The sequence below is a fragment of the Triticum aestivum genome, chromosome 7D, assembly GCF_018294505.1.
Source record: "Triticum aestivum cultivar Chinese Spring chromosome 7D, IWGSC CS RefSeq v2.1, whole genome shotgun sequence".
In the NCBI taxonomy this organism is placed as follows: domain Eukaryota; kingdom Viridiplantae; phylum Streptophyta; class Magnoliopsida; order Poales; family Poaceae; genus Triticum; species Triticum aestivum.
In genome coordinates, this window is record NC_057814.1 from 130,819,059 (window position 1) to 130,830,857 (window position 11,799).

Consider the following 11,799-nt stretch of genomic DNA (forward strand, 5'->3'; position numbering starts at 1 on the left):
GTGGAGGAATCATTATTTTGCGCGTAATAAGGAGGCATTTCCTTATGTGCGGCCATGGACCCAGCTGTCAGCCTCTCCACGTATAGTCCACGTCCGATGGATGTCGTTCGTTGACCACGTTGACCACGCCGCGCCGAGAGCACCAGGGCGGTGGACGACGGCGAGGCCTAGGAAGGGAACGACACGGAGCCGGGGAAGACTCGGCAGTGGTCGCCCACGCGGTGGGGAGTATGAGGGTTTACCGGTCTGGCTGCCGTCGCTGGAAAATAACAGGAGGTGTGGGTGAGTAGAAGAATGGCCTGGCCAGCAATGCAGCAGGGTGGGGCGGTGCGGCCTGTGCGGCAGCACAGCCGGCCACGGGAGGCGGGAGCAGGCAGTCCCACCGGCACAGGTTTGGGCGGCTGGAGCAAGAAGATCAGATATTGAAGAACCAGCACGGCTGTTGGATGTAGAATCGTTTGTGGACTAAGTTCACAAAGCCTTTCATACACGTTAACCTAGTAGACCCACAAGTCAGCCTCCAAATCTGTCCCAAACAGCATACAACCCGAAATTTCTAGCCAGATTCAAATTAATTTAAAAACTAAACATACCTTAATTTAAATCCAATGAAATTTTACCTGCACAAAAACAATGAAATTTAAAATATCAAAATCCGAAAGAAAAAAGTATTTTGGAACTAATTGCCTGTTTGCTGTATTTTTTCATTTTACAACCCATTTATTATTACTAATAGCCCATTTCTTATTACTTATAGCCCATTTTCTAGGCAAAATGTATCCCTCCTCGTCTTGAAATATTTCCGGCCCAGCAGGGCGTAGAAAAGCAAGTAGGCCTACGTTGGTTATTCTACAAAAAACAAAATAGCTGGGCTAGCCATTTTCAGAAAGGAAAAAACAAACTGGGCTGGTCATGTGCTAAACATATGAAATAAAAGCCTAGGCTAGACGGGCCACAGCTCCCGCACAACCCAGTTCCCTTCTCCGTCCCGAAAAAACAAAATTACTATGCGCGCTGCTGGGTCCCTACTGTCATCCTCACCATGCACAGTCATATCCTTACTCCTCTCGGTTGTTGACCATGTTGACAACACCGGAGGGCGGCGCCGCGGTGAGCGAATAAGGCGGAGGACGATGGTGAGGCCTCGTACGGGAACGAACAGGAGCCGGGGAAGATGCGCAGAGTTTTAGGGTGCGATGTGGCCATGATGCGTGTGCGGCAGCACAGCCAGCCGTGGGAGGCGGGAGCAGGCGTCCCACCGGCACTGGTTTGTCTTTGGCGGCTGTAGAAAGAAGAAACTGAAGAAAGATGACAGACGTTGAATGTTAATCCAATGGTCAATGTTGGCACAATCGTTTGTTGACTAAGCCGACACCAACTAGCATACTTTTTTATATATAGGAAGAAAAGAAAAACTGGGCTCGTTCGCCTGGTAATATTCCCGAAACTGCGATCGTTCGATCTTGCGTCGCAACTAAAACTGCGAGGAAAATGCGTTCGTCTGCCGTCCTCCTCCTAGGGAACGTTCGCCACATAAGTGACTAGCACCCTTGGTATTCAACCGAGAGGCCTTGGGTTCGAGTCCCAGGAACTCTCAATTTTCTCCTCCTTCCTTCCTCGCAAAAAAAGAAAGAAAATCAAAGACTTCAGAAGGCGTACAGAACAAGCTAGTGTACCAGTAAAGAGACGTTGCTGAGTTTTAGAAAAAAGAGAGACGTGCTCCTGTAGCTGGTTCGAATCCAAACCTAGACTATGACTATATATGGTGCTATGCTACTCTGCAAGTAATGAAACTGACATATCCAACATTCGCTTCTCCTCTTCTCTACTTACTCTGCCTAGCATCAGAAGCTCGGGCCGCAGCAACCATGTCCGCTGGCTGCTCGTCCACCTGCTCTTTAGCAGGCAACAACCAGATATGCGCCAAGTCGCCACCCGTACCATCGCCTGTGGGTCTCATCACACCCCCACCGGCACACGCACCGCAGCCGGTTGCTCATCGCAACCCGCTGTCGTTGGTGTAGTGCCACTGCTGCAAATCACGTAGAGTCATCCGTCGCGTCTCAACCACAATCCTCAACCCTGGCTGAGTCTTCTACAAATGCCCGAATCATGGGGTAATAATATGTTTAAGTGTTGTTCTGCTGCTTTCAGTTGCTGATTTTTTTAATAGTTTGGTTGATGATCTTCCAATTTGATTCGTGCAGAAAAGGGAAGATTCGTGTGATTTGTATTTCTGGGAAGTTGCTGATGTGGGGGAATGCAACTACGCTGATTATTTGGTTAGCCGAGGAATCCCAATACCAGCAGGTTGGGGTGTTGGACAAGTAACTGAAGGAACGACAGAAGAGGAAGATGCAGAGCAGAAGGTTAAAGATGCAGTTCCTCTGATCATGGCCAAGCAACAGCTGCTGAACGGCTTGACAGCAATGAGGAGATGAAAGAGCTTGTGAAGATAATGGGCAAAATCGATGTGCTCTGTAGGATGATTGTCTCTTTATTTGCAGTGTATGTAGAACTCGTGATGTATTCAGTGGCCATGACATGAGCACTTTGCTGAAACTAGTAATGAATGAAACCTGTGTAGCAGGCTGGGCGTAGTGTTGTGAACATCTAATGATTTCTATTAATAGAAATCGGGGGTATCCCATTTTGCTCATAAATAAATAAATAGCAGAGGCCCTTTTGGTAATAAATAAATAAATTAGCAGAGGCCCTGTCGGGTCAGCTTTGTTCCCATTCAAAGACATCGAGCAAATTGCAGTCCAATAGCAAACTATGTCATCAAATTCAAGTTTCACAGCCAAATATGAGTACAACTAAACAACAATGTCATCATGTTTTACTCGTCATACAATCACCAAACACAAATCAACATACATAACAAGTGTTGTTCTCACAGCAAAATAGTAAACAACACATTCATCAGGTTTCAGTTGTCATAGCAAGCACAATTTCACATAGTGGATAAAAAACGTCTTCTGACAGGCAAATATGACAAAAGCAATCTAATCATCATCCTCAGCAGCAGCTTCAACATCTTCGCCATGTGTATCAGTCTGAATCATAATTCCCCAGAGTGTCATCTTCTTCTTCATCCTCAATGTCCTCGAACGTTGGATTCTTCTTGATCAACTCTTGTATGTCCACAACACGACAGGCAATCTTTTCGCCAGCGTCATTGACGTGATGGTTCTCAAAGATATTAGGAACATCTGTGGAATCTTGTACATTAGGAGTGGTGTAAGCATCATCTTGTTGTGCAACTTCATTAAACGAATTCCTCTGCTCAAACCTTTGCAATACTCTCCAGTCATCGCTACGTGCAAATGTGTCTGCCAAGAATAATATCTGTGTTGCTTGATTTGCCAAAATAAAAGGCTTGTTGGTCTGGTACGCCGCCTTGACATTGATGGATTTGAAATAATCATCAGCTCTGGGTTTTGCGATCCTGGAAAACAGGTTATACCAACGAAAGCACACCAGAACCACACACTGATGATCCTCGAAACTGGAGATATACTGCAACTGAACAATGTCTGTTATGTTAGCATACATTTCAGTTGTCTCTCTGCCGTACGTATCCGTGCTCATGATGGCACTGTTTTGTGTCTTCCTGCCTTCATCGCGTGCAAGGGTGTTGTAGCGCACATCTCCAACAACGCAAGATTCATAATGTCTTACCTGAGTATCAGGACCCATTGCTAGTGCGTAAAGGGCATCATCAACTGCCTGCCCATCCTCCCGCATCTTCTTAACCTATGTTTAGAAAATAGACAAGCTGATCATCTTATGTACTCAATATATTAAAAAAACTGACAGTGCAATTCAATAGCTTACATGGCTCTTGAACCATTTCGAAAATCCTGCCATAACCAGTTTGTCAATGTTTCCTGGATTTTGCGGCAGTAACTCATTTTTGTAGATGCTGCACAACATAGTGATCGCGTCAAACATCTAAATATATAAGAATGTGCTGCAAGTTTAGTAGATTACGATGTATAAGATGCAGTACTTAGCACTTACTTGATATAAGGTAGTATCTCAGGGCAGTTATTCAACACATACCAAACCATTTTGTCCAAATCTTTAGGTTTGTCCTCTTGTCGACTCTTCCCTGTAACTCGAACAGAATAATCGAAAACATTGAGCCCGGGATTGTCTTCACCCACCTCTTTGCTAAGATGATCAGCTGTTTCAATGTATTTTGAGTAGAATGTCAACGCTTCTGTAGCAATGTAGGCCTCTGCAATGGAACCCTCAGGTCTAGCTCTGTTCCTGACATAGCCCTTGAAAGTGCCTAGCCGCCTTTCAATAGGGTACATCCAGCCATACTGTACTGGACCTCTAATTAGTGCCTCATCAGGTAGATGAACAACCAAATGCACCATCACATCAAAGAAGGCTGGAGGATGTATCTTCTCAAGGTCGCATAGTATAGTTGTTATCTTGTCTCTAAGACGCTCCAAAGCATCTATCCTGATATTTCTACTGCAGAGTTCCCTGAAGAATTGTCCCAACTCTGCAACTGCTCTGTATAAGTCAGGGCGGCCCAATCCTCTAAGGATAACAGGTAAAACCCTTTGAAGTAGGACGTGGCAGTCATGAGTTTTCAACCCTTGTACCTTGTTTCCATCTGCACTGACTCTCCTTTCAGGGTTGGAAGCAAATCCATGTGGGAATCTCACACGTGACAGGACCTCACAGAATTCTTTTCTTTTTACCTTGTACAAGACGTACACAGTTGGTGCCATATCCCGTGGTTTACCTTCATCTTGCACCCGCAAATCCTTTCTGATACCCAGATGTGTCAAATCGATCCTAGATTTTAAGGTATCTTTCGTCTTGCCTTCAATATTAAGAAGTGTGCAGACAATGTTGTCACATATATTTTTCTCGATGTGCATCACATCAAGATTATGCCGCAGATCCAAATCTTTCCAATACTCCAAGTCCCACAAAGTGGACCTGCCGGTAAACAATAATCTCTCTTCTGCCTTGCCACACTTCCTTTTCCCGCTACCATTACCAGGGATGGTTTCCTGCTGTAATATGCATGACCTTCTCTAATTCCACTTGCAACTCATCGGCGGTGAGCCTCTTTGGCGCATCACGGTTTTCATGCTTTGTATTGAACACATGTCTTCGGTATTTTGTAGGACGCGGGTTGTCCTTGGCAAGGAAACGGCGGTGTCCAATGTAACAGATCTTGCTAAGTATTGCGTATGACAGCGGATTCCTGTCACAGTGAACACATGCATTGTAACCATGTGTCGTTCGCCCTAACATAGTGCCCAAAGCCGGATAATCATGGATGCACCAAATTATAACAGCACGCAGAAAGAAATCAGCTGGTGGGCTGCTATATAGGTCTCGAGTGAGAACACCCTTTCCAGGACTTTTTGGACCTGGGATGAGCAAGGCCATCATGTAGTTTGATTCTTTGGTGTAGACATTTGGAGGCATGTTGTAAGGGATAACAAGCACTGGCCACATGCTATATGTGGCGCTCTGGTGGCCAAATGGGTTAAATCCATCTGAAGCTAAGCCAAGTCTAATGTTTCTCGGGTCAGCAGCAAACTTTTTGTGTTTCTGATTGAAGCTTTGCCACTCACTACCATGAGATGGATGGCTCATTACATTCTGATCTCTGTACTCCTGGTTCCTAGAATGCCACAGTACATCCTCTCTTGTTTCAGCATCATGAAACAACCTCTGCAATCTTGGTGTAATTGGAAAATGTCTCAGAACATTATGAGGAACCCTCTTCACAACATCGCCATCTTTCCATCTTGATGATTTGCATTTTGGGCATTCACATAAGTTGGCATAATCCTTCCAGAACAGAACACAATTATTCTTACAAACATGGATCATATCATATCCAATTCCAACTGCACGAAGGAAATTCTTCATTTTACTGTAGGTGTGTGGCAGCTCAGACACATCTGGAAAGATTTGCGGAAAGCAGCCAACATCGCATCGAATGATTTTTTGGTCATCCGCTCAGATGTCTTCACCTGAAGAAAGGTGACCATAGCTGAGAATACTGACATCTTATTTCCTGGTGTGACAGCCACGTTGCATTGTTCCAACATGCGGGCCAACCATTTTTCTTCTGCAGGTGAAAGTTCACGAAATGCACGAGCATTTCATAGCATTGTTTCAATGTTGGTAAAACTCACTTGCTCCGCCACCACCACCTCCTCCTCCTCTTCCACCTGAGCATCAGGCAGATCAAGATGGTGATCTGCTGCTTCCACGTAGTCAGTAACATTGGCGTTCACAGTTTCACCATGATGAACCCACCTAGTATATGTGACCGACATCCCATACAAGTGTAGATGATTTTGCACAGTTGACTGGGGTCTTGTAACTGAATTCATACAACTGCTACACGGGTAGAGCACATCTGATTTTGGACCACCGTACTCAGCTCTGATAAAGTTCATGAAGTTTTCAACCCCCTCGACATATGCAGCGGAGAATCTTCGAGCAGAAGTTATCCAAGTCCTGTCCATCTGTTAGACATACATATTAGTTCTTCTACTAGATATTACAGGAAAAAATATGTTTCTTATGAAGTCCAGAAAAAATACCTAGGTCAATGTCTAAAGCTATGGCAAGATATTTGGACGAGCAGATCTAAGTAACGAGATATATGTAAAGCTAATTCAGCAAACAGATTTGAGTGCTAAATTATAGCAGGCTGTTTCAGCAGTCAATGAGGCTGAGCACACAGCCATCAAACTGTCGAAGGCCATCGCAACAACAAAGATCGAGTATAAAACATTGTACATCTATTTCACGTAACAGATTGGCTACTAGACCATGGCAATCTACGTTACAATAAACATATGGCAGGATATTTTAGCAACTAATCGGGCTTGGCATGCCATCTCAGCTAAGAAGATTGAGTGCAGAACAGGGCAAGGAAGCTTCTTAAGCAGAGCATATTGACTGTAAACTACTTCGGCAAACAGTGAGATTAACAGCGTCTATCAGTTAACTTTCAGCGCTACACCGAGATGCATAGGACCTCAGTCTAGAATGCGCGTACCGTGGGAGAAGCTGACCGCCGTGCGTCTCCACACGAATGTCGCCAGCCGTGCGGCGCTGACCACCGGCGCTCGTCACCACCGTCACCACCGGTGGCGGCGCGCTAGAGGATGGCAGTCTACGAGAGCGTACTGTGGGAGCGAGAGGATCGCCGTGCGTCCCCTCGATGAACCGCGGCGCCGACATATCGGCGCGACGGGGAGGGCAGCTTTGGCGGAGCGAATGGAGTGGAGGGGGACGGGGGGAGGAGGGTTTGGGGAATATTATTGGCTAGTTGGCCGAAGGGCGGTTGAATTTGGGATTTGGGGGGATTTGGGGGGGGGGGGATTTTCGCGCGGTGGGCGGGGGGAGTTTGGTGCATGGTCGGTTTCTCCAAGTGCAGTCCCACATGCCAGTGAAGAGGCAAGCCGAAGCGCGTTCCATTTGCGTGAGCTGTGTGCAGGACCGAACGTGTGTGGGGTGCAATGCGACCATGACAGGGGTGCTGTTAGTGTACCACCTTTTTCCCTTTTAATAAACTAGGTGCTTCGCCCCCTAAAGAAAAAAAACTTGGTGCTTCACGCGATCCATCGATACTACTACTAGTAATCCGGTAATCCCGACTAAAACGGCGCGGCCGGGTCTTTTCCTGCGCGATATGATGGGAGGTTGGCTTAGTTGGTTTTTTTAGGACGAGTAATGCTACACCTACGTAATCCCAGTTACGTAATTAACGTAATGTGAAACGTGTGAGCTGTTGATTGTAGATTGGGGGGAGGGAGGGGCCCACCACCATGAAAATCAAGGAGGAGAGAGAGAGGCAATTTACGTTAACCCTTTTGTAGGTTCCCGTAGATGTAGAAAGATGTGAAATGCGTGAATGTGTAGTGGACGTACTATTGGAGTGCCTAAGATAAATTGTGTATGTAGACTATATGTTTATTTTACTTCGCATGTTAGCTTTGTGATGATGGTGTGCATGCCATCCTGCAACATAGGCCGTCCGATCTATATCTAATGGATAGGAAGGAAACTATGACAATTTGCCCGCAATCCTCTCCACATTTGCAGATAAGGCCTTCCCTCGTTCATCCTTTTCTCCCACAAGATCTTGATGTTCCGTGCAACGCACCGACATCTTGCTAGTACTCCTACAATATAGTATATTATTGTGAAAGTTCATATACACCGGCCGAGATTAATGCAAACACGGCAGATTTTCATTACATTTCGAACTTTTATAGGACAGAAAAATAAAAGAAACCCGACCCTAAACCTATTCTACGGCGGCGACCGATGTCCTCCATCTGTGATCTCCATGTACGGGGGCGGGGTTCAAGACCCGTGAAGTGAAGGTGCGGTCTCCAGCGAGGAAGCGTAGAACACGGGAGACGGACCGGCCAGTTGGCACACCATGCCCTGCCGCCTCCCATGCCCTACTCATCCTCAGAGGAGTCCCCGACCTCGGCGATGCCGGACATTGGACGGCGGCAAGTAGGACGCGTGGCTGACGGTGCTTCCGTCGTCGGCCGCCAGCGTGGCCACCGCTTGTGCGGCGACTTGAGCGAGGGCGGCGACCTCGAGCTTCATCCCTGAAGACAAGCTCTCCCGCAGAGCGTTCGCGCTCGCGGTCATGGCGGATGTGGTGCCAGGTAGCAGGACGATGCGCTATGGTGTGGAGGTTAGCTGGGCGTTGCCGCTTTAAATAGCGCATTCCGGTGAGGCCAAGCGTCCGGGTGCGTCATTAAGTCGCCGGAGTTGGTTCCTCGGGCACCGAGCCTCTTAAGGATGGCATACAAACAAACGACATGAATGCGGGCAGCTGGCGCCGGCTGGGAACGCACCGCGCGACGGCGCTATGGACGAGGGTTTTTGGTGTGCCACAGTAGTCAGCTGTGGTCGTGGCAACATTGGAGATGCCCTTTGCTCACATGCGACCCCACATGTCATCAAAAAAGCAAGACGACCCGGCATGGTCTCAGGTCCTGGGGATGCAGTTGGCCGCGCTACACCACTCCGCGGACGCATCGCGGCGCGCGCGCACTTCGGCGCCCCGTGCATCCTCGACAAGCCGGGTGTTGATCCGCTGGTCGTGCCACAGCGCTAACGCCACCCTCGGCACACTGAAACCCACCGTGTAAAGCAACGATGAGCGTGTCGCTCCCGCATGCCTCATTTGAACATTCCGCCAAGTATCATTCGCATGTGGGCCTAGACCATGCTTGTATTTCCAATGTTGTAATTTGTCCGACATGCATACAAACAAACGGTTCGTTTAAAGTTTCACTTTACCTCCACTATGTGTCGCTTCCCGTCTTAGTTTTGACATCCCATTCGGTTCATGCCCCAACACATCTTGACGAGATCGATTGATGTTGAGAGATCAATTTGCGTGTCGGTGCAAGGAGATAAATGTTTGGTCTGTTTCTATGATAGAAATGACCGGCGGGGGGGTCTGTGGGGATCAGAGGGAGTATATTGTACGTTCATAAGTGAAACGAACGTATTGTACCCACCCTAGTCCTCTTTCAATCGATCTCCGGACCCCGAGATGAAATCGAGAGAGAACGAGTGGGTGCATGTGTGATAAGTAAGGCGGATTCAAAATTTTGAACCGGTGAACATAGCATCCTCAAATCATATATAAAGGGTATTCAATGTTCGTTTCTCTCTTGAGCGTACAATATACTCCCTCTGATCCTTTCTAGTAGTTTACATATAAGTTTTATGTGTAGTCAAAGTATCTATACTTTGATCAAACTTACAGAAAAAAGTATCAACATTCAACAACGCCCAATCAATATTGTTAGATTCGTACGTACTCCTAGATTTGTATTCAAACAGACATGGTTTCCAATTTGTTTTCAACCACGTGAATGTGCTTGTTCTCGCGCATGCTCTTCCTACTAGGATTTCACCACGTATAGCCAGTCCAATAGTAACTTTTTTAAGCTCCCTGTCTGGCGAGTATTTTTGGACCCCAAAGAGTTGTATAAGTTGGAAAATGGAGATTTTCCTGTGGCATTGGCCATTGGGCGGCTAGCTATTGCATTTGAAGGCTCAACAGAAAGAACTCGCAGGTACTATTATGACAGGTGGCTTCGAATCCAGTTTGTTAATCGTTTGCATCTCGGTTAACAAAAATAAGCTTGAATCCCTCCATCCGTAGATCAAGGAGCTAAAGTTCTTAAAACAATAGTACTAGTGGAGTACTGACAACATCTGTAGTAGAGTATGCAGTGCTAATAGTACTCCCTCCTTCCATTTATATAGGGTCTATGTGGAGGAGAGAGATGTGAAAAAGTAAAGGGAGTGAGCTCTCATGCAAGAGCCTAGATATATACGCATTCCTAGTTAAATACAATAAATATGAAGAAAGAGATAGAGAGGAGATGGAAAAAAGTACTAATACAATATCCAACCTTATTTTTTTTGCGAGAAATAGCCCACACTACTGTATGAGTGCATATAGATGATGGCTATAGATGACATGGCAGTTCCTTATAGCCATCGGCTGGCTATATTATTAACCATGCTCTAATGCGTTTTTCAAAACCGGCTTTGACTATTGACAAGATTAATAGTACATGAGATTTATAATGTGAAAATTATATCATTGGAAGCTCCTTTCACATGCGAATTTGACCGTATGCTTTGTCTAAGTTGCATGTCATATATTATTACTCTAACATTTGGTCAAAGTTAGCCTCGAAAAACGCATTAGGCCCTGTAGATGGAAGGAGGGAGTAGTAGTGGAAGTGGATCCTCTGACGTAGGTATCCCTGGTTCCCTGCCTTACCCTCCCTTTCATTCACTTACTGGCGGACCCCATGCTTGCTAGGCCCCGCATGTCAGTTACTCAAGGGTTCGGCCACGTCAGGGGATCCTCATCCGTAGTATACTCCCTCTGTTTTTATTTACTCCGCATAAAACGGAGGGAGTGGTAGTATAAATGACGCGGGCGGGGGAGGGGGAGGGACGTCGGTTTGCTCTCAACTGTGGTCCCACAAGCGAGCGAAAACGCAAGACGAAGCGTGTTTGATTCGGTGAGCGACGTGGAGGGTCCAGCATGCCGGGGTGCAATGCGAACGCGACAAGAGCGATGTACAGTCAAAACCGATTGACCGGTCGTCACCGGAACCACTATTCACACCAGAACCTTCGCTGCTCGGCATACGCCAGCCACTGCCCCAAAACCACACCTCCTCTCCAGCCCATCCCCCCACCTTTCGATCCCCTAGCCCGCATCAAGCGTCCCCTAGTTCGTCGGAAAGCCATGGTGCGCCGCAAGATCACGTACTACAAGATGCTGACGCCGGAGCGCCGCGTAGAAATCGCGGCGGCGGTCGGCGCCACAGACCTCCGTTCCCAAGCTCGCTTTGCGGCGGGCCAATCCCCGAGTTCTCTGGAGCCAAGCTACGAGGAGGAGGAAGCCGATCCAATGTTCATGGCGGAGGTCGCGGCGCAGAAGGCCCCCGATGGGTATGAGACGATGGACGTCGACTTCGTGCCGGCGTCCAGGTCCCCCATGGTACAGGCGGACCAACGGTTCAACCTGGTGATACTAAAGGAGGACCGGGAGGCAGAGGCTCAACTCGATGCGGAGCGCGCGCATGCCGCTGTCATCGAGGCTCTCCTGCAGGCGGAACCGGATGTCGTGGATGTGAACCGGGCGGCGGAGGCTCAACTTGAGGCGGAGCGCGCGGATGCCGCTGCCATCGAGGCCCTCCTGCAGGCGGAACCGGACGTCCTCGACTTGAA